Genomic DNA, 22,121 nt, shown 5'->3' with positions numbered 1-22,121 from the left:
AATAGTCTGTTGCAGATGTTAGTTATGGGGCTAGGTGTCCCATGATTCCTAGGTGAGGACTGCCTATGTCATGTCATGACTTTGGTCATCTATGGGGCAATGTCTTATAGGATTGGACTAGCTTCAATAATTGTTTTGGCTTTTACACCTTTCAATCAACACTTGTTACTACAGGTCTATTTAGTAATGGTATCCTGGCATATCAAATAGGGCAGAGAATGAAACCCAGGTACTAGACAGATTAGCAATTTACATGCCATGCTAATGGTGCAAGGTGTCTCGAAGACGGTAGGTTGTCATTGAATTTTGGGCTTCACTAGTAAAATTTGAGAGGCTTCAATCTTTATGGAGACTATCTTTCAGTCTGGAATCCCATTGTTCCTCTCAGAAGGTAGAGCATTGAGCATTGTCCCTTACAGTACTTTCAATCTTTCCAAAGACAAAAAAACGTTTTTCTTAGAAACTCACTGAGAAGTCAGGCAGTGGTAGCTCAAGCCTTTAACCCCAGCACTTGGGATGCAGAGACAGGTGAATCTCTGTGAGTTCCAGGCCAGCCTTGTCTACAGAGCTAGTTCCAGGACAGTTGGGGCTACTCAGGGAAACCTTGTTTTAAAAACCAAAAACAGAAATAAAGAAAAAAAGAAAGGAAGGAAGGAAGGAAGGAAGGAAGAGAGAGAGAGAGAGAGAGAGAGAGAGAGAGAGGAAGGAAGGAAGGAAGGAAGGAAGGAAGGAAGGAAGGAAGAAAATCACTGAGGGTGGTCATTTTCCAGCATTGTGGCTTCCAATAGCTGTTTTAAACATTTCCTCTTAGAACCTCTTTCTTTAGCATTTCTGAGGTTTTAAACTACTATTGTCTGGCTTAAGGTTATAAGTTCAGTAGAAATAGTTTTCTTTTTATTCTTTTTCTTTTTTTGGTTGTTGTTGTTGGACTCTTTAAAGTTAGCTTTTAGTGTCTAGAGGATCATTTTTTTTTCTGTTGTTTGTTTGTTTTTGTGTGGAGCAAACTGACTGATGAACTGAGTTCCCAGCAAAAATCTGATCTTAGATTATTTGTTTATTCATTCAGAGTTCTGGCCCTTGTGCATGTGACAACCCCCTTATCCAGTGATGCTTTCCCAACTATGTCTATCTTAGTTTTTGAGAAAAATACTTTCACTGTTCTCAGAGACCAGAAGATAACTAGAAGACAGGCCAAGGAAGTCTGCAGACTTCCCTTCTTCTGTTCTGGGATTGCAGAAGCACTGTGTTCACTACACTGAATTTCATATGGTGCTGGGAATCTGAGCCCAGGGCCTCATGCGTGGGCACCAGTGAAGCTGCAGTAGCACAGGGTAGAAAGCTGAAGATTTCAGGATACAGTGGCTTAACTTGATGGAGCCCCAGACCTTTGCTTCTAATTGGAGCCATCTGCCCAGACCCTCAACCACTGCTGCTCTTCTCAAGGGTTATCAAATGGACCGCTGTCAGCCGATTAATACAAGCACCCAAATGGCTCTGTTCCCTCTTCTACACCCAATCACGCTTTCCCACAGTGATTGGGAAGATGAGTAGAAGTTACCAAGGAAAAAAATGAGATAATTCTTTTGATCAATGCATGCCTAACAGAAAAGAGAGAGAGCTGGAAAACATGAGGGACTCCTTTGAAGTGATTGTTTAGTCTTTACCATGGAGCTGGTGCTTTATACCAGCAATGCGGATTTACAGTGAGTGCTGTCCAAATCAGACAATCTGGAGTGACTTCTTAACCAACCCTAAAATTTCTTAAGTGAGCATAAACTTTACTTCTATGCTGGCTCACCAACCGATGTTGGGTACTGGGGTTTGGTAGGTACCTTGCAGGGTTTTCTGATCTTATGACATGGAGCAAGGAGGTAAACATATACAAGAAATATTACCCATCAAAACAATACAATTTAATTAAAAGAAATAATGTTTCAAGAAATAAGTAAACAAGGAAGCTAAGGAGTTTAAAGACATTCATTGTCAAAGGACTGGGATATATATGTATCAGAAAGTGAGATTTCTGTGTCATTAGCAGGTGTGGGTTTTTTTTTTGTCCATTCTCTTTCTGTCAGAAGACTGGGGATTTCCAGACTTCCGGCAGCCAACACTTTTCTTATCCCCTCCTGTATGTGTTAGTTTTGCATGCTAATTTTGTTTCATTTTGTGTAAGACCTTCAGACTGTACTCTGATGTTTCAAGTCTACAATATTCCTAGAGTAAATTATGCTAAATAGTTTGTACAAGCATGGGATTTAATAGAACATATGGGTCTTATAAAGTATTTGATATACCAAACCAGGTCCATAGCTTTAACAGCACTCATCTTCTGCCAAATATAATTTCGACTTATTTTTAGGTTAAAATATTTTTTCTTTGTCCTGAAGAGAGGGGTGTAATTTCTCATTTGTAATATGAGGTACTTCAATTAGCCACAGTTAAAAGAGTTGAGTCTTCAAACACTAAGGAAATTGAAATATGAGAATGACAGAATATCCTGGGAAAGTTAAGATGGAAAAATTAGTTAATCTTTTATACACCCTCTTCACCAGAAAATTGCAGTTATTTCATTAACGTACACTTAAATAATTTTATGTTCCTGTAGTATATATTTAAATTTGGATTTAAAAATCCCAGATACCTACATCAAAAGGTTTTGCATCATTTAAAATAATATTTTAATTGTTCCATCTGGCATTTGAAATATTACTCTACTTATTATGAAGCAGGTGTTATACAAGTCTGAATATTCTGCCCTTAATTAAAACATTGCAAAGTTAGATTACATTTTCTGTTTGGAAATGCAAAGTTTAACATTAGTAGGCATGAATAACAAAATATATAGAATGATAAGTTTTATTAGATAACAGATTATTAAATGTTATTTCTTCAATTCTATATTAAACATGCATTGTTTCAGATTTGGGGCATATAATAATAGGTATTATAAATACTTGCATACTATGTTAAAACTTGATTTACTTATCTCAGGTGAGAGATTTTGGTACACTCTTTAGTATCCTAAGTTTCAGAAAAACAGCAGTCTATTTTTGAAACAAAATTGACAAGTAGTTTCGATTTTTTAACAGGGAGCAAGAGTTATGCATATCTAAACAGTTTTGATAAGCTGTTTTCCTGCCCATCTTTGTTCCTGGTCTCTCTTCAAAGTAGCCTGAAAATTTATCAGCACTGTGTCAAATTTTTTTTCAAGAAATAAGGCTTTCTCTCAGGGGCACCAGGACCCCAAAATCTTTCTTACCTTGGAGAGGTCCCAGGGAATCCCAATTCCTTAGAATCTACCATTTCAACAATCCTGCAGCCAAACAGGTACCACAGATGCCTCTCTTCATAATAATTTCAACTCTTGTGGAGGCAGTTACAAAAACGTTAATTCAACCTAATTACATTGTAGCAGTCACCAAAAATATCATTGGTACGGGTTCTATGCATGACAAATTGCTTGAGGAGCATAAAGAATATTTCCTTTATGACTTACAAAGGTCAGTAATTTGTTTGGTCAGTTCATGCATTTGCCATATTTATTTGTCATGAGAGTTTAATAAGTTTCTTTAAAATTACTCAATAGTATTTGTATAAATAAATTCTAGAAATATTTGTGTTGCTACTAAAAATGGACAATGAACCTAATTTACTAAATAAATAATGATAAATAACAAATAACCATAAAAATCACCATCTTTAAAATAAAAATAAACTTCATATAAATTAAAACAAACCCACTCAAACTATGAAGCTGAATTAATTGAATGTTCACTCATAAGTGGGAAGATCACTTGTGATCATGTATAACCAGTTAATAAAGAGTGGGATAGCCAATTTTGTGTGTTGCTAAAAAAAAGAATGGATTCCATGTTGAGTTGCATTATGCTGTGGGATAGTGTTCTTGTACCCTGTAATGATTTGTCCCTTGTATTATCTTAGTAAAGCACTGATTGACCAGTAGCCAGGCAGGAAGTACAGGTGAGGCGACCCGAGTAGGAGAATTCTGGGAAGAGAAAAGGCTCAGTCTGTAGTCACTAGCCAGATGCAGAGGAAGCAAGAAGAGAATGCCTCATAGAGTAAGGTACCAATTCACATGGCTAAACATAGATTAAGATAAGAATTATGGGTTTAATTAGGTTGTAAGAATTAGTTAATAATAAGCTGAAACTAATAGGCCAACCAGTTTATAATTAATATAAGTCTTTGTGTGTTTCTTTGGGACTGAATGGTTGCAGGACCAGGCAGGATAGAACCTTTTGTTTACTATATTTAATATAAAAATAAACTTCATATAAATTAAAACAAACCCACTCAAACTATGGAGATGAATAAGCTGAATGTACACTCATAAGTGGGAAGATCACTTGTGATCATTTATATCAATCAATACAATAAAGAGTGTGATAGCCAATTTTGTGTGTTCCTAAAAAGGGAAAATAGAATTTATTTCATGTTGAGTTGCATTAGATCACAGAAGCTGTCCTGTAGCAGGAATTATTCACATCTTATATACTTTTAGTATCTTCCCCAATCTTCTTATGCCAGAGACTCCAACCAGACTCTAATTCTATAAAATAAGACATATTTTTGTGTGTTATAGGTTATTGTGTGTTCTTCCCTTTTTCTCCTTCTGTAGATGGATGGCCTGCTTATTGAAAGATCAACTTACCCAAATTCCCCATCAGCTTATTATTATACTGAACTTTATTATTTAAAACAAGTTGTTCTTATTTACACTTTGTTGAATAGTTTGATCAACAATGTGAAGAATCCCATGTGCAGAATGCCAAGTAAGGACGAGATGTCTACTACCTAGTTCTATGTTGTTGTTTGTTCAGAAGATATAGTTCAATGAATGTCCACAAATGTTGAAATGTTTTTCAGAACACATGTGCGCATGCGCGCGCGCACACACACACACACACACACACACACACACACACACACACACCATGCACATAAAGAAATGAATAAATAGATAACATATTCATACTTCCTTTTAGTTTGAAATTTTTATTCTAAGAGCTTTTATTGCTATTTTATCAGGTAATTTAAGATGTTTTAATGTTCAGCTCAAAATAATTTAAGTGAATTTTTCTGATGAACCTACTCTTTAGATTAGAAAGAGATCCACAGCTTCAGAGACAGGTGATGTCCTGACAGAGATAATTTTTCTCCTTTATAATCTTACCTTCATTTTCAGTAATTCATCTCCTCGAGCAAGCTGGACGCATGCCTGTAGCCAAGGAGAGACAGCCCAGTTTCCCCACTCTAAATAGCAAATTTCTTTTGATCATGTAAAGGAAAAGGAGCAAACAGCTTCCAAGAAATATACTTCCAGAAAGAAGAAACTTTTTTTCCATATCTTATTTCCTTTCCCTCTGAAATGCAAACCTGATGCTTGACTTAGAACACCCATCTTGGATTACAGACAGACGCTATGTTTTAAAGATAGCTGATGCCTAATTTTGATCAAGAGTGCATGTGAGAAGAAAGGACCTCAGAATGTGCCAGATGTCTCTCTGCTTTTTCTCAGTACTTTGATTATCTTAAAACTGCTAGTACAATCTGATACTGGGTTTAATGACTGACTCATTTGAGTTAGAATTTAATTTACATTTGTGTGATTGTAGAAAAACATCATATAGCCAAACATAGTATCAGAGGACAGGGGTTTATATATTTTGAGCAAGAATATAATTCACATTTTTTCATTATGTTTGCTGGTATGTTTAGGTTTATTATTGGCTTCCTAATCTGTTTGGTTCTAAATGTCCTCCTGTTCTTTTTTGTTTTTTATCTCATCAATTATACTGTGAGCAATAGAAATGGGGTCATCACTCAGTACAACAAGGCCAATAAGTGCAACTGGGAGATTAAGGAGTGAATGTTGGGCTATTACAACAAGCAAGGAGCTGGGGGAAGGTAATTCTCAAAGCAATCATTCTGCAAACAAATAACAGAAAAGGACCTTTCATTGCTATAGGAACTTAAATACAATCACCAAGGAGAGACTCATCTGTACAGAAACAGGAGGGTGTTCTTGAACATGCTAAGTTCTCAGTCACGTATCACCTGTTTTAAACATACTGATGTGAAAAGCTCTTGGAATGTGGCTCAGAATTACAATGATCATAATTTACCATAGGTTACCTACAAAGCAGTGTGAATAATTGACTTAGCGATTTGGATTGTTCATTTGTAAATTTCTCTGAAGGGTTTTATTTGAAGCAAGCAAAAATACCTCAAAAATTTCAAGTATCTTATCAGTAAGTAAAGAAGCATAACTCCCTACCCCCACACCATTTTATACACATGGCTAAGTATCGCTTCTTAATAACCTGCCTGCCAGTTTGAAGTAGTGTTTGATGATTTGTATCATGGATTTTAGAGAATGATAATTTATTATTGTCAACTGGGATGGCCAATCTCCAGTCAGCACCAGGGTATGCAAAAGAAAAAAAAAATCCACAAATGTGACGAGAGCTATACTTTTCTATGTGAGGGGTAAATCAGGAAACAGACACTATCCCCAATGCTAACTTTCTCTTTTATTTCATCTTAAATATTCCTTTTTGAGAATCTCTCTGTCTCCACAAAGCTACCTTCTTTACCTGCAGCCACCTGTTTCTCTTTACATGCATTCATCTCTCTCCTACATGGCCACACATCTCTACACAGTTACATCTGTTTTCACACGTCTACAGTCTTTCTCTTCACATACATTTCTCTTCTACATCTCTTTTCTATACGACTTCATCTGCCTTGCCTCCACATAGTTACAAATTTCCACACAGCCCCAGCTATACATCTCACTAACATAGCTCTCTCACCACACGGTTCCTAGGCACAGCTCTTCTACATAGGAGCAGCTCCTTCACACCTCTCTCTCTCTCTCTCTCTCTCTCTCTCTCTCTCTCTCTCTCTCTCTCTCACACACACACACACACACACACCTTCTACATCATTTGCTCACTCTTAATTCACTCTCACACTTCTCTCACACTTCTTCATCTGTCAAGCCTTCTCCCTCTGCCCATTCAGCTACATCCCTCTCTCAGCATACACACGCACAACTCTGTTCGGCTCTTTTCATAGTAGCCCTTTGCTACTGTACATGTCACTCCTTTCAAAGATAAACTCTGGACAATAACATGTTACATCTCCAGATGTAACATATTTTCATAACACAAGATGAGTCACATAGTCCTCTTAGGCTAGGGAGGTGACATTGACATGCCAGTAACACTTGGTGATGCACGTACCTCTAAGTTGGTGAGGGTTCTAAGATAGAAAGTAAACAGGTAGTTGGCTAAATCTTGAGCCTGTAACATAAACTGAGGCTGGAACTACGTGCAAATTCAGTTACTGAAAGTTATGTCTCCTAATGTTGCGTCAAGCTCTGAACTTGAACCAGCAACAAACACCTTGGAAAATGAATTCATATATTTGTCTCTAGGGACAACCAGATATTTGTCTCCAGGAGCAACCAGTTCTGAAGTCTAAAATTAACTGTCTTTGTGACTAAAATTACTATGACTTTCCTATGTCAGTCCAAATAATCAAAAAAATCATAGCATTATTTCTGCTCATCAGAATTATGCAGCTTAAGCCTAACTCATCTTCTTTACCATCCTCAGCTATGTGTGTCTAACAGATGGAATATACACATGAGATAAACACCCATAGCAGTTCTGAGGGAAGCAATGCAGTTCTTAGGGAAGAAATTAAGTGGCATATGAGAGACATTACAATCAGAAAACAACCTGTTTCTACAGCCAGTACACCCATGGTCTTTGCCTATTGGGGCTCCCCAATTGAGAGTCATTTGTCTGGTCGGGCTACCTGATGAATGCTAGTTGTCACCTGCTGTATACCCCATGACCCTCTGCAATTTATATTTTATTACTAATGTTTAGTCATTTCACTTCAGTTTTAACCTATTTCTTTGATATGGTAGTATCTGAGGAGAACTGTCTTCATTCTTTATCTTATGATATTTGAGTTCTGGCATCTGTTGTTTTTTTTTCCCATTTATATTCTTTGTTGTTGTTTAATATGTGTGGATCTTTGGCCTGATGCATGTCTGTCCTCCACTGTGTGTTTCGTATATAGAGGACTCTTAGCGTTCTTGAACTAGAGCTGTGTATGGTTACTAGCTGTCATGTGGGAATTGAACCCTGGCCATCTGGGAAAACAGCCAGTGATCTTAGTCATTAAACCATCTCTGCAGACACAGTTTAGGATATTTAGAGAGGTTTCTGTCACCAAAATTAGTCATACTTAATATTTATTTGATTTTTACTGTTTTAATTTCTTCCCATTGAAATATTGTCTTTATACCTAACAACACAAGATTCAGAATGGTTAACTTACTCTTTGAGTCTTTGAAATAGACTTAAAAGCAATCATTTTAGTTATAGAATATTTGATTTGGCCTTTATTATCCCTGTGTCTTTAAAGGTTATTAATTTTTGCCTTCTATTCTTTGTTTTATGTTTTGTTACCTTTTTGGGAGCTTAATACAAGGGATTTTGGTCATTTTCATCTTTGCAATTGCAATTTCTTTTATATCCAATCTCCTCCCATACTGGCTAAACATCTCCTTATTTTCAAATCCATGAAATACAATGTTTTTCTAAAAAGCTGAATATAATGTGTAAATATAATTCATTTTCATTTTCCATTTACCAGTTGATGAACACCTATTCTTATTTAAACTTTATTGTTTCATTTTAATTAATCTTTATTTCTCTTGGTACTGGCTATATTTAAGTGGTCAGTTAGTCCAGTAGGTATGTAAAGATACAGTCTAATATTGTTTGGAACTTCTCAACAGGCAATGTTTAGTATGCAAATTATGTTTTCTCTGTTTTTATTGTTGAATTTTTATTTCAAATTTTACATCTATTTTCAGAGGCAATTATAACATTAAGGTCATTTTCCAAAGCATGTGCGTTCTTCAAAGTTCCAGAAGTTGAAATTTCAGATTGCTAAAAAACCCTCTTAGACTTTTTATTCCAATTTCCCCAGAATCTTTTCTTTCTATTATACATTGTAACACTTTTATGACTGTGATGGTTTGACTGAGGAATGTCCTCAATAGGCTAATGTATGTAAAAACATGTCATCCAGTTGTGAGTACTACACGGAAAGGTTCAGAGTTGCAGCCTCTCTGGAGCAAGCACATTACTGGGAGTGGCTTATGAGAGCTTAGAGGCAGGTTTCACTTTCAGTTTGTTATCTCTGCTTCCTATTTGCCATTGAGAGGTGATCTCTCCATTTCCTCTTTCTGCTTGCTGCAGCTATGACTTCCCATCATGGAGTGGACATGTTCGTCTGGGTACTTTGCTGGATGGGGACTTGGGTGGGGCTACAAAGTGCAAAGAGCAAGGATTTAATGGTAATCTTGTAACAACAAGAGACTGTCTGCTTTCTCTGCACAGACCCTAGAAAGATCTGGAAACTAGAAATACAATACACTCCTCCTCCACTGCTACATAACAGTATATTTCACAATTAATGCTGATCTTTACTTCCTCAAGTATGGCAATCTTCTTACTTGCTTAAATTAGATTTCTAACTCTGATCATTTCCTCAAGTTGTGACCTTTTCTCCATTCTCATTTGGCTTAACTTTTCACTGAAAGCGAATGTTTTCATCATTTTCCTATTTAGTACTTCATTTTATTTACATGACCTGGAAGAGTTCCTGTAATTGTAAAATGCCTTTTTTAATCATCGCCTATCCAGCATTCCTTGACTCGAACTTACTTAGCTCTGTTTGATTTCCTTGATTTCCCTTTCTTGTCTTCTCACTTTAGAATTTCCAAAGCTTAATTTTAAGCCAAGCCTTCTTCTGCCTTTTTTGTGATTCAGGTACATTCTGAGTGATCTTTGTTGAATCACTTTGTTGAAACACTTTTAGGTTAGCAAGTCTTTTAGTTTCCTGTTTCTGCCTTAATAAATTCCTATAGATTTAGAGACTTAGAGAAGCGTATATTTGTCATCGCAGGGCTCTGCAGGTCAGAAGCCTTAGATACAGTGAGTCTCTACCTTTCAATGGTCTTAAGTTCACCAAAGTGATGTGTCAGCATGACTATTTCTGTACAGACATTCTGAGCTGAACGCCTCTCCATGTTCATTCGGTTCCTTGTCAGAATTCAGTTCCGTACTGTTGGAAATGGAGCTACATAATTCTTTGCTGGCTGTTGCTCATTGGTTTAACACCTGTCCTATTTCTTAGAATGTGGCCTCTATATTTACAATCAGAAATGGTGGACTACATAATTTTAATGCTTTAAATTTTCCCAACACAGCCTTTTCTCGCACATTTCAGCCACTCTTTGCATTGGCATGTCCTTGACTCTTTCACCTTCCATTTCTGATGCTGGTGGCTCATGTAATTGCATTGAGCTAACTTAAGTATCCAGGCTGTTATTACTCCCTTAAAGTCAAATCATTAGCAAACTTAATTCTACCTTCAAAATTTTTATCATGGTATCTAGATTTATAAGTAAGAAGGGAACAGGAAAGGGATATGTATAACTATAGCAATACATTGCTAGAATTCTGGTAAAGAAAGCTATGTATGTCTGCAACCCAACAGTCAAAACCTACCAAATATTTTGCTATTAATAGGATATTATTTATTACTTTCCCTTAAGTCAAAAAGTATGAATCAAGCTCCTATTATTTCATAAAATATTGCATATTTCATAAAATATTAAGAAAATCTCTTAGGCTGTTGTTCCAGAATTCATATTTTAAGTCTTTCTGTTATTTTTTTCACTTCTCACTCTGATGCATTTAAACTAGATAATTCATTTTTGTAATTTTTGTGATAACTCTCAGGTTATCCTTGTCTCCTGGCATGATGTCATCCTTTTTCATATTCAAACTTCTTTCCTAAATGAGGGATTTTTGCAAATGATATCAAATAGCCTACTCCATTATCACTATCACCTACTGGATGATAGTTGGAAGGAATATCCTCAGATATTTACTTTTATCACTTGGGATAATTTTTACAGCATTGGTTTTATGGCCATTATGGCTGCATGTTTAAGTTACATATTCACACACTCTAAAACTATTTGTTTTTGAAAGTCTGGCCCAGGGCCTTTCCACTTACCCATGAGCTTCACGCGCTGCATTCAAACAGGTTTTCCCATTTTGTATTGAAGAAGTAAACAGCCTACTAATGGTTTTCTCCTAGCAGGCTCTGAAGTTAATAAAGGCTTGATCTTTTAAGTGAACTGAAACATGGTTGACTATCGCATGGCTGAAAAAACATATGCAGTTTATTCCATGAGTGCTGACTTCGAGCTAGTGATGAGGCAGTGAAAGCCCAGGTTTGGTGGCAACTGTAACAAATAAAGAAGACAAACTGTGCAGCAGCACCATAAAATCTCCACAAGTGAAAGGCTGAGCACTTGACTCTAGGTTATTGCAGGAGTGCATGGGGATTAAGTGCTGTGTGATGAGAAGTAACTGGTCAGTTACCGAGAGGAAAGTGTGATTGAATACCTAAGCATGTAAGGCTGTGTTAGAGCCTGACTGCATCGTCCCCAAACTGCGATTTATTGTCCAAGTGGAAACATGGATGTGACGAGGTGACAAAGAGGAGGAAACCATTGCCTCTGTCAAGATGTTACTAAGATGAAGGAATTGCCTCAGAGCTCATATGAGGGTCCTTATTTCTAACACCGCAACGCCACAATGTTTGACTGAGGCAATAACATTAACTTGTGACTTATTTACATTCTAACTTTACCTTATTAGTCACCATGACAAATATTCCTCATTTGGGAGACAAAGAATAACAAAAGACATTTTCATGAGAAGGTAAATGCAAATCGAGATAAAAATGAAGAAATACAACTGTTATCTGATAACAACTGTAAAGGAAATTGAGAATATTTTTGACGTAATTGATAATTTGAAATGAATAACTATACTATACAAACTATTTTCTAGTCATATAACCATAAATAAGCAAGGAAATTGAAATATGAGGCTATCGAGAAAGATAATAGTGAGTGTAATAAACAAAGTCACGGAGTTCTCTGCCTAAGTGAGCACTGAAATCAGAGTGTGTGCCGAAGTAGGAAAGTGTTGGGACTGAGTCCAAATGTTGCATGCAAACCTTTTGAGTTTTCTCTGGAGAACTTTAGTCATGCAGTGGGTGAATAGATTAGGTTTTGTTTCTCATATTTCAGTCCATGTTCCTTTAAACAGCATCACTTTTCAATTTTTCACATTTGTAAATACCAGAAATAAAATAGAAAACCTGTATAATTATAACAAAGTGCATGTGATCACCAAGCTGAGAATCATCTGTCCTTACATATGTAGGATGCCTCCTTCAGAGAAAATTAGGTAGAATTTTGTGAGGGCCTTCAAGATTCTAAGGAGACAAGGTGAACAACTAGAAAGTATAGTTTATAAAATCTAGTTCAATAGACTTTTCTGTAGATGCTCCTATGTTTGAGTTGAATGAGCACGTTTTATAAGAGGTCACAATGTTGAAAGAGAGCAAAGAGCAGTATATGGGAGGGTTTGGAATGAAAAAACAGAAAGGAGAAATGATGTAATTATAATATTAAAAAAGTCTTATTCTCCTCAAGAGAATAGGCTGTGAAGAATACAAGCCACACTAAATGTTTATACATGTCCTCGAATCACGGGCCAGTTGTTTTGGGGGAGCCAGACTGAACTTTGGACTGATCCAGGCCCATCCATCCAGTTACTCACTGTGTACATCTGAGAATTCTGATACCAAGAAGCTAGGTGTAACAAACCCATCTATGACTCTTTTGGACTTCTAATTCACCTGGTCTGTAACTTTAATATGAATTTTTTGAGTGATTACATTTTGCAGTAATTTAGTACAAATGACCTCCAGGAAACAAGATGAGTGTGATAGTCTCCGCTGTGTTTGCATGAATCTCTATGACGGCACTGCCATAATTTGGAACACTGTTTTTGTACCTAAATAAAGATTATATCTCTCAATAAGTGGCCTATTACCTAATAATAATTTAGAAAATCTCTTGCAAAAATATTTCTTTATATACATGCTGCATTTTCCTTTAGAGACTAAACTATCTCAGTTTTCCACTTTTTCTTCAATTATTATTTACCTATAGTATAGTGATAGTACCTGATAGGAGCTCAGTCTATTTGAGGTTTTGCCTTTGTTTAGTTATTTTCATCATTGGTTTTAAATCTAGCAGTGAATTTTCATATATTGAGTGGATTTTAATTCTATTGTTTTTTATTTTAGGTTTTTGCTTTGTTTTGTTTTTGATTTTGCAAATCTTGGGTCAGTAAGTTGGTTCAGGAGGGAATGGTTTCTGCTGCCAACCCTGACAACCTGAGTGAGATCTCTGCACCCACAGGGTGGAAATAGAGAAACAACAGATTGTACACTAACATCCACAGACCTTTCTCACATACACACAACCACATGTAAGCACTTGAATGTGCATACGCACACACAAAAACACAGACATATACAAGCATACAGAACAAATAGAGATGTAAAAAAATTCAGTTTTTATCTTGATGTTTGCAAAATTGGAAATTGAAAAGCAAAGCTTCTAGAAAGGTTATGTATACGCAGAAAAGGTATCAGGAAAGCATTAATGTAATGAATAATTATTTTCTAGGCAGTGACTGAAGTGTTATCTGCATCTCTTTGCCTGTAATACAGTAGAGTCGCTACAGTATAGCTACACTGATTCCCCACCTTGTTTGAAAATCCAGAGCAAAGCCAGTGCTTTCTTGAAAGAACTTATCTCTGAGCCTAGTACTCTATCAAAAATAAAATATCTCTGAAATATTAATATTTCGACAAATTTGGAATATTTTTGAAGGATTTGCTATTTTTTCTTTATGTGCCATGTTACTTATATTATTGACATTTATTAGAGAACATTAATACAAATTCCAGCTTTTATGGAAAACTCATTTAAGGCAATATTGACCTTAAGTTCAGGACCCTTGATAAGAGTCCTAGTTTCAGTTTAAGTGGCCTTGAAGCTATTTTAGGTGTGTTTCTAAAATAGATCTTCCCATGTACCTAAGGCTTTCTTCCAAACGTGGATCCTCTGGCCTTAGCCTCCATATGCTGCTGTCACTGCTGTGTAATACCATGCTGGAGTCTCTCTTTTCTCATTTTCATAAAATTGACTCTGGTATAGAAACAGGTGAATATATCATTAAGTAGCAAGCACTAATTTTGTCATGTTTAATAAATTCAAGTTGTCATCTTGAATATATTGAAAAAATCCATTGTTTTTGACCATTTAAATTTCAAGATGAATTTAAAATGAGGGATACTTTGTATTTGATTGGCTTAGAAAATGTTAAAAACAAAAATGGGATCACATAGATGAATCTGCATGAACTTCTTGTTTACTTGAGAATTAAAAAAAAAAAATAGAGGTGAGTTCCCCAGTGACTGCACAACTGCCAACAACACCTGAGAAAGTTATCTTTTGATGGTTGAACTGACAGCATGATGGATCTGGGTATGACATGTCAGTTACACCTCATTGCTTTATCTCTTTGTTTGGTCCAGTTTTGAAGGCAATGTTTTCTCTGAACGCATTCATTGTTTTGACAGCTTCATTCATGCCAAATTTGAGGACTACTCATCTGTCTCCTTTTAAAACACATGGTAAATTACCTTCTTGGAATGTCAAAACTCAGTGTTATTGCCCACATACTTTACAGAGCATATTATGACCCTCCCCTCTTTTCCTCTCCCCTTCCCCTTCCCCATCCCTTTTCCCTTCTCCTCTCCCTTTCTTACACATACACTCACATAGGCACATAATCTACAACCATCTGAGGATCTCAAGAGAAAAGTAAAATACTTCCTTCTATTAATTTAAATAACACATGCTTACTAATTCTACAGTACTAGGAAAATAAGAAAATACAGACTTAGGAAGTAGAACTTTGACTTTATGCATTCTTTTAATATTGAAGAATACTCTGCACTTAAACATGGTACAAGAATTGTAAAAGCCCACTACTTCTGCTAAGCATCTTCATTGAGTATAAGGCTCCGGAGGGAAAGGGCTGGATGAAGGGTTTGGCATGGGAACGGGAGGGTTGGGTTGGGGAAAGATAGAGGGAAGTAGTACGGGAAGAGACAGCTTCAATCAGGGAGTACCTTTAGGATAAGCTACAAACCTAGTGCAATGGAAACTCCCAAGGATCCATAAGAGCGGCCCTAGCTAAGACTCCTAGAAATGGGGGATATGGAGACTGAACCACTGAACGAGCCATTTCCTGTAACCAGGCAAGACCTTCAGCAGAGGCATTGGTATGACAACCTGGCTAAATAACCTTACATTTTGCCCTGCTGCAAAATATGCTGGAGTAAAAGTGGCACAGAAATTGTGTAATGGCCAAATCATAACTAGTCCAGCTTAAGACACATACAGTGAGAGCGAGTCCAACTCTACTACCACCAGAAAGGCCAGGACCCATAGTCAGGACAACCAAGACCTAGGATAGAACTGAACATGACTTGAAAAAAATAAGGAATGATTCCTAATGATTTTCTACTACTCATAGATTGGCACTTATCAAAATTGTCATTTGGGAAGCAACTGATGGAAACAGATGCAGAGACCCCAGCCCTGACTCAAACATCAGGCAGAAGTTCAGGAATCCTGTAGAAGATGGGGAGGAAGGACTATAATCAACTAACCATAATGACTCACAGAGACTGAACCACCAACTAGAGAACTTGCACGGGATTGATGTAGGCTTTCTACACATGTTACAGTTGTGTAGCTTGGTCTTCTTATGGGTCTGTTAAGAGTGGGAGCAGGGGATATTTCTGACTCTGTGATCTACTTTTAGCCATAATTTCTTCTTATTGGGTTGCCTTTTCAAGCTTCAGTATGGAGGAGGCTCCTGATCTTATTGTTACTTGATATACCATGGCTGGCTGATATGCATGGAAAGGCTTGCTCTTTTCTGAAGAGAAAGAAGGGCTAGTGGATTGGGGGATGGTTGGAGAGGGGAGGTTGGGAGGGATCTGTGAGGAGAGAAGGAAGAAGGAAGGAAGGGGATACTGTGACTCACCTGGAAAAAATAATTAATTAATAATAATAATAACAATAGACTCATTGGCTGCCCCCAAGCTTCTGGGATTAAATCCCTTTCTGTTAATTAACATAAACAATTATGTTTTATTATGACAATGTCATAATAAAAGCATATGTATAATAAGTTCCCACAATATCCTTAATTTTTATAAGGATTTTAAACCATAAAAAAATGGGAAGAGACTTTAATAAAAAAGACTATAAAAGTACTTTACCCTGGTGGTAATAACTGCATTTATTGCAATGATATCATAAGCTGCACTTGCTTAAAAATTAGTTATCCACTTGTGCATCGTATCTGAACTTACTGTCCTGTGTGAAACCCTTGAGTTTCTGACAGTCATTGGGGTGCACAGTGTCTCATGAAATAGTCTCAAGCAGAACTCAAAATTCTAGTCTCTTTTCCCTATCTGCATGGAATATATCCTGTTTTATTAATACATAGGCTTAGAGTAAAACAGAGAAATGGTTTTACTTAAAATATAAGTACAAAGTTTGAGCATATAAAGAAAGGATTCTTCTATGGTGACATCTCTGTGTTGAAACCTATTCACCTGTATTTTCTCTCACAATTATTAGCTTCTAAGAAAGAAACAATGAAGAAACCAGCAGTGAACAATAAAATTTTGCATAGTAAAAATCATTAGAAGAAATTTCAACTGAAGTATTAAATTTTTAATTTTGGAGAACTATCAAATGGATAATAATGTTGTTAGATGAACACAATTTATAAATATGTGCACTTTGGGGGAAAAGTATAAATGTATAAATGTTTGCCATTAGCACATCACCTTGATGTTGGGCAACAGATGAAGGATGATTTCTCCCATATAATACTAAAATCATAAAACTAGTAGTTTAAGTGGAAACTTTCTCAATCATGCTGCTTAAGACAAAATTATTTTCAAGGTACAAACTATGTGCTTTATGACTTTATTTTATGTGCTAATGTAAGGTCACCATGGCCTTTCTCACATAAATATCAGAAGCATAAAATATATTTTTGGGACACATATAATGCTTCAGCACCATTAGAATTCTAACTAACTCCATGATTTTTTTATTATAATTGTATGTGTTTAGGTGAATGCCTATAAAGTGCATATGTGTGCATGTATTTATGTTTTTATGTAGGTAGGCATGCATGATAACTTGTGTGTGAGTGGATGGAAGTAATAGGCCAACACTCCATGTTTTCCTCATTGGCTTCTGCATCTTGCATTTTGAACTCACCTATTTAGACTAAGCTAGCAGGACAGAAAGTCTTCATGATCTACCTGTTTTTGTGCCACACTGCTCCGTGTACTGGGGAGCACACACGACCGTCATGAGCTTTAACATACGTCCCTAGGTCCAGAAATAATCATTTTAAGTTAGTCTAATTCATGCTGGAAACTGCAGCTCTAGCATCGTTTTTCTAGTCTAACATGATTTTTAAAATTTTATTTATTCTTTATTTTTTTATCATTCTGATATGTCTTTAAGACTGATGACAACACAAGCTAGATATAAAGAAGAGCATGAGGCTCTGCTTCACAAGCCGAGAGAGAGGTGTTCTGGACAAACGCCCCTGCACTGCCTTTTCCTAATCACGCCCAAGTAAACACAAAGTTGTTTTTTTTCTCACTGCCCTATTGAAACGTCCCCATGATGACATCCATTTATCATCTAGGGATGGACAGACACACAGGTGTAATGGTTGTCTGCCTTCTGAGGGCAAAGGACTCTTGTAGACATTAGCTTCAACTGTAAAAATTGAGCCTCCTCATTTATAAGGATGCATGTTTTTACTTAGGTATTTATCTGAAGAATGTTTAAGTTAGTATGTCACAAAGTCAACTGTTAAATTCATTGCCATCGAAAGTACACAAGAAACATTCTAGCTGCTGGTTGTGGAGCTCATAAGTAATAGAAACACTGAAGTTAAGGTATGCTCATTCTTATTGAGAGGGGTTTATGTGGTAAATTGGTAAAAATCTAATATATTTCTCTTACATTCTTGCATACAAAATTCCTTGTATTACCCTTAATAAAGTTATTTATCTAATACATTTTTTATAAATATTCTCATGTCAAGACTAGATAAAATTGCTCAGAATTTTCTTGTGTCATGCTTTGAATTTTACATGCACACGGGCAATGTTAAATAACGTACAGGATAAACATTCTTTAGCCAAAGCAGCGTTGGGAGATATTTATTACAGCTGATGGGAGTCTTTTTACAGCAGAGTCAATCAATTATGCATCAACTGATCACTAACAAGCTGATATATCATCATTTTATTATGATGAATATGGTCATTAGAAAAATAGAGTCTAAGTTAACTGTTAGTTATTAGGAGAATGACTTTGACTTTAACCTGGTCTGCCTCTTACCCAAGGTCCTAAACTGGGCATGAGATCCTTGCCCTTTAAAGGGGACATATAAAGATATTTGGAGAAACGGTTGCCATGTGGGTGTGGAAGAAGCAGCTGTCACCTAATGAGTAGTGTGTCGAATCACACCATCATAAAACTGTGGCAAACTGTGTGGCAGTAGAGAACAAAACCTAACTTTAAATTATTAAGAAACAGGTAGCTTTTCTGAATCTCTAGTTCATGTTTGAAGGTTAAAACTAGAAATAAAAATGTAGTAATAACAGACACAGATATTATTGTTGTTGGCTTTTCAATATTTCATGCACAGTCTTACCTAAGGACTTCAGCACTTTATCTTCTGCCTGCTCGGCAGGCTCCTCACACAGAGTATGTTACAGCCATCTTCCTCAATGGCTTCACATTTAGGAACAAGCAAGTGTATAGCTGAAACCCCAGTAACTGATTGAAAAGTCTAATCTAACAATTGTTTTAATACTTTATATTCTCCCTCTCCAACTATAGTTTCACCATAGAACTCATGAACACATTACATACCATATTGTATGTCTATACAAACTCATACTAGTGTACGCATTTGTGTATGCAAAATGTTTGTCTTTATCTGAAATATACATTGAATACATATACATTCATTATGTAAAAATAAATATTTGTATATAATACATATTTCTTTGTGGCATTTTTTAGTTGTGGAAACAGAAGTGGGTTGTGTATCACATGGCTAGGAAGAGGATTGTCTTTAAATGAAATCATCATTGATCCTCCTCTGTCTGATATTTTAACAGCACTGGAGATAGTACTAGAAAAGAAAATAATCCAGTCCTTCTCTCATGGAGCTTATATTCCATATACTATCATGAAATAAATACAATATAAACTATTTTGTCAAAAAATAAAAAAATTAGAACTGGAAATTTATGAACAAGACACTTTTTATTAACTGATACAGACAGCTTCTTTGGTAATATGTCACTTAAAGGGATACCCAGGAAATTTAACTACCATATGAGCAGCTAATTACAACCACCAGCATTAATTGTATGCTTTTTGTATGTGACGTCTGAAATACTTTCTTTAATAAACACATCACAGTCCCAACAATGTTAAGAGATGGATTTGATTTTTCTTATCAGATTATTGATGAATAAAGCAAAATGCAGAAATCTGAGGGCAAAAATAGAAGTATAACAAACATTCAATAAACTCGAGTTATTGATATTTTGAAGAGCCTTTTCTGAGTGTTGATACTTGAGGCTAACTCAGTTTCAATCACTATACTCATCAATTCAAAACATTTAGATCATCAATGAGTCCAAAGATCTGAAAAAATAGTCTGATCCTTTCCAAATATGTTGTGTGCACTACCTAGAGGATACCAGAATTTCCCACTGAATGAATTCCACAATACATACAAAGGTCTAAATGCAGGAGGACTGTGGTATGTCAGGTTATAATATGAAAAAAGAGAGCCATACCCCAATTACAGAGCCAGGTTTTCAATAAAGTAGAATGACATAAAATAACTCTAATATTACCCACACCCAAAAGACATCTGAATTCCAGCTAAACTGAAATCAGTTACTAGAAAGATCAGAAATAGTTTCTGAGTCCTGGCCATCAAAGCTGCCATGATAGCTGTGTTAGTGGGCCACTGACTGGCATGAGCAAGACAAAACAACAACAAGGAGCACAAAACACAGAAAGCTTGCACACTCAAAGAGACCAGTCAGAAATAAAACATGCTATCATTCATGCATTCTACTGAGCCTGATCCATTTCTGTGTGGGATCCTTATTTGCAACAAAACTTATGGACACACCAGAAAACACAGGCGCACCCCCCCTAAAAAAAAAACAGACAGAAAAATAAAACCACTTTTCTTCTATGAGACCTGGTGGTAATATCTGAGAGTTTCCCTAACTCCTTCAGGGCTGTAATTCTGAAGGTTGGCCAGACTCATTCTTTTCAGCTTCAACTCAATGGGCAATGAGGCTATTGCAGGGATCCCAAATTTAGTATGGGTTGAAAAACATGTTTTACAGTTTACAACACATCTAATAAACAGAACCTTAATTACAAACATAAACCTAAACCTGCTAGGACTTAAAATAAGTAAACAGAAACTTATTCTTAACTGCAAAATGAAACTTAACCTGCAAGGTATATTCTTCTTATTGGGATCTCACAGTTTAATCCCAAAAAATAACAGCCCCAGAGAAAACAGGAATGCAAGTATACATCCCCTCCCAATATTTTCTTGCACCCTTTTGTCTTTATTTATATTTAGTTGCTACTTTTTTTTTCATTTTGCGATTGGAACACATAAAACAACATTTACTCTACCACAATTGAAGTTGGTAATACTTCATTAACTCTAAATCGTGTTTGAACGAAAGATCTCTGGAACTTATTCTCGTTGTGTAATTGTAATTTTATGTCTACTGAATGGCAGTCCCCAATCTCTGGCAACATCTAATGTATTTTCCACTTCTAAAAGTTCTATTCTTCTGGATACGTAATAGGGAATCCTGCAGTAGTTGTCTGTGGCTTAATTTTTCCCTGGATCTTCCAAGTTTGCTGATGTTGACAGAAATTCCAGAACATCCTTTAAACATATATGTAATATGTAGAAAACTCTTATACCTGCTGCTTTTATTAGGATTGACATAAGATATTATACCTTTCTACTTTCAAAGTAATAAAATATATGAAGCAGCTTTCAGTAACTTTATTTAAAAATATTTGATTTTTATGTAGTTGTCCTCCCAAGGGAAACTGCAGAAAAATATGTAAATTTTTCTTTTTGTATAGTCACATACTTTTCCATTTTTTATTATTGTGACTTCTCCTGTTTGAAGACCTTTACAGTTTGACTTCCATCTAGACATGTTCTCAGTAAGTCATTCACCCTGGACATCCTTTTCACATATCTTCTGGGATTGATGTCGTCTTGTATGTTTGATACTTACTCACCTGATTTCCTATGGTATCTCCTGGTTCTGGCAGGGCACATTCCCTGCACCTTAAAAACAGGGCATTGAAGAGATATTGGAAAACATGGAGATCTGACCAACTCTTTAAGATTCTTCACATATGATTAGGGAATAGAAAGAATTCATGTTATATAATTCATAGTTGGCAAATAATAAAATTTTAAACCTGAAGGGTTAATTTTGTATCTTTTTCTCACTCTGCTGTTCACATATATTGTGCTCTGATTCTTCTTCCTTCTGTGTGTTTACCACATTTTCCCACAAGAGCTACCAGAACCATATTTATCAATGAAGAGCTAAAATTCCATGGGAACATGAATAGGAAAGGGCCTTTTATTTTGAACATTCTTAATGCATTTGATTTCCTTTAAAAATTATTCATTATTGTTTGGAAACCTAATTAATAAATTAGATAGGCTTCTGGGCTCATCCTATATTTTTGCAAGCTCTTTTAATCTATTATATTTATTTGTATTTTATTGCTCTAAAATTAATCAAAGCTAGCCTACGATTAAAAACAGCTCTCTCTCTCTCTCTCTCTCTCTCTCTCTCTCTCTCTCTCTCTCTCTCTCTTTGCATGTGTGTGAGTGTGTGCGTGTATGTGTGTGTCTACC

This window comes from Microtus ochrogaster, chromosome 1 (assembly GCF_000317375.1).
Source record: "Microtus ochrogaster isolate Prairie Vole_2 chromosome 1, MicOch1.0, whole genome shotgun sequence".
Lineage (NCBI taxonomy): Eukaryota > Metazoa > Chordata > Mammalia > Rodentia > Cricetidae > Microtus > Microtus ochrogaster.
The sequence above is the reverse complement of the archived record's forward strand: the minus strand, read 5'-3'. Positions refer to the sequence as shown.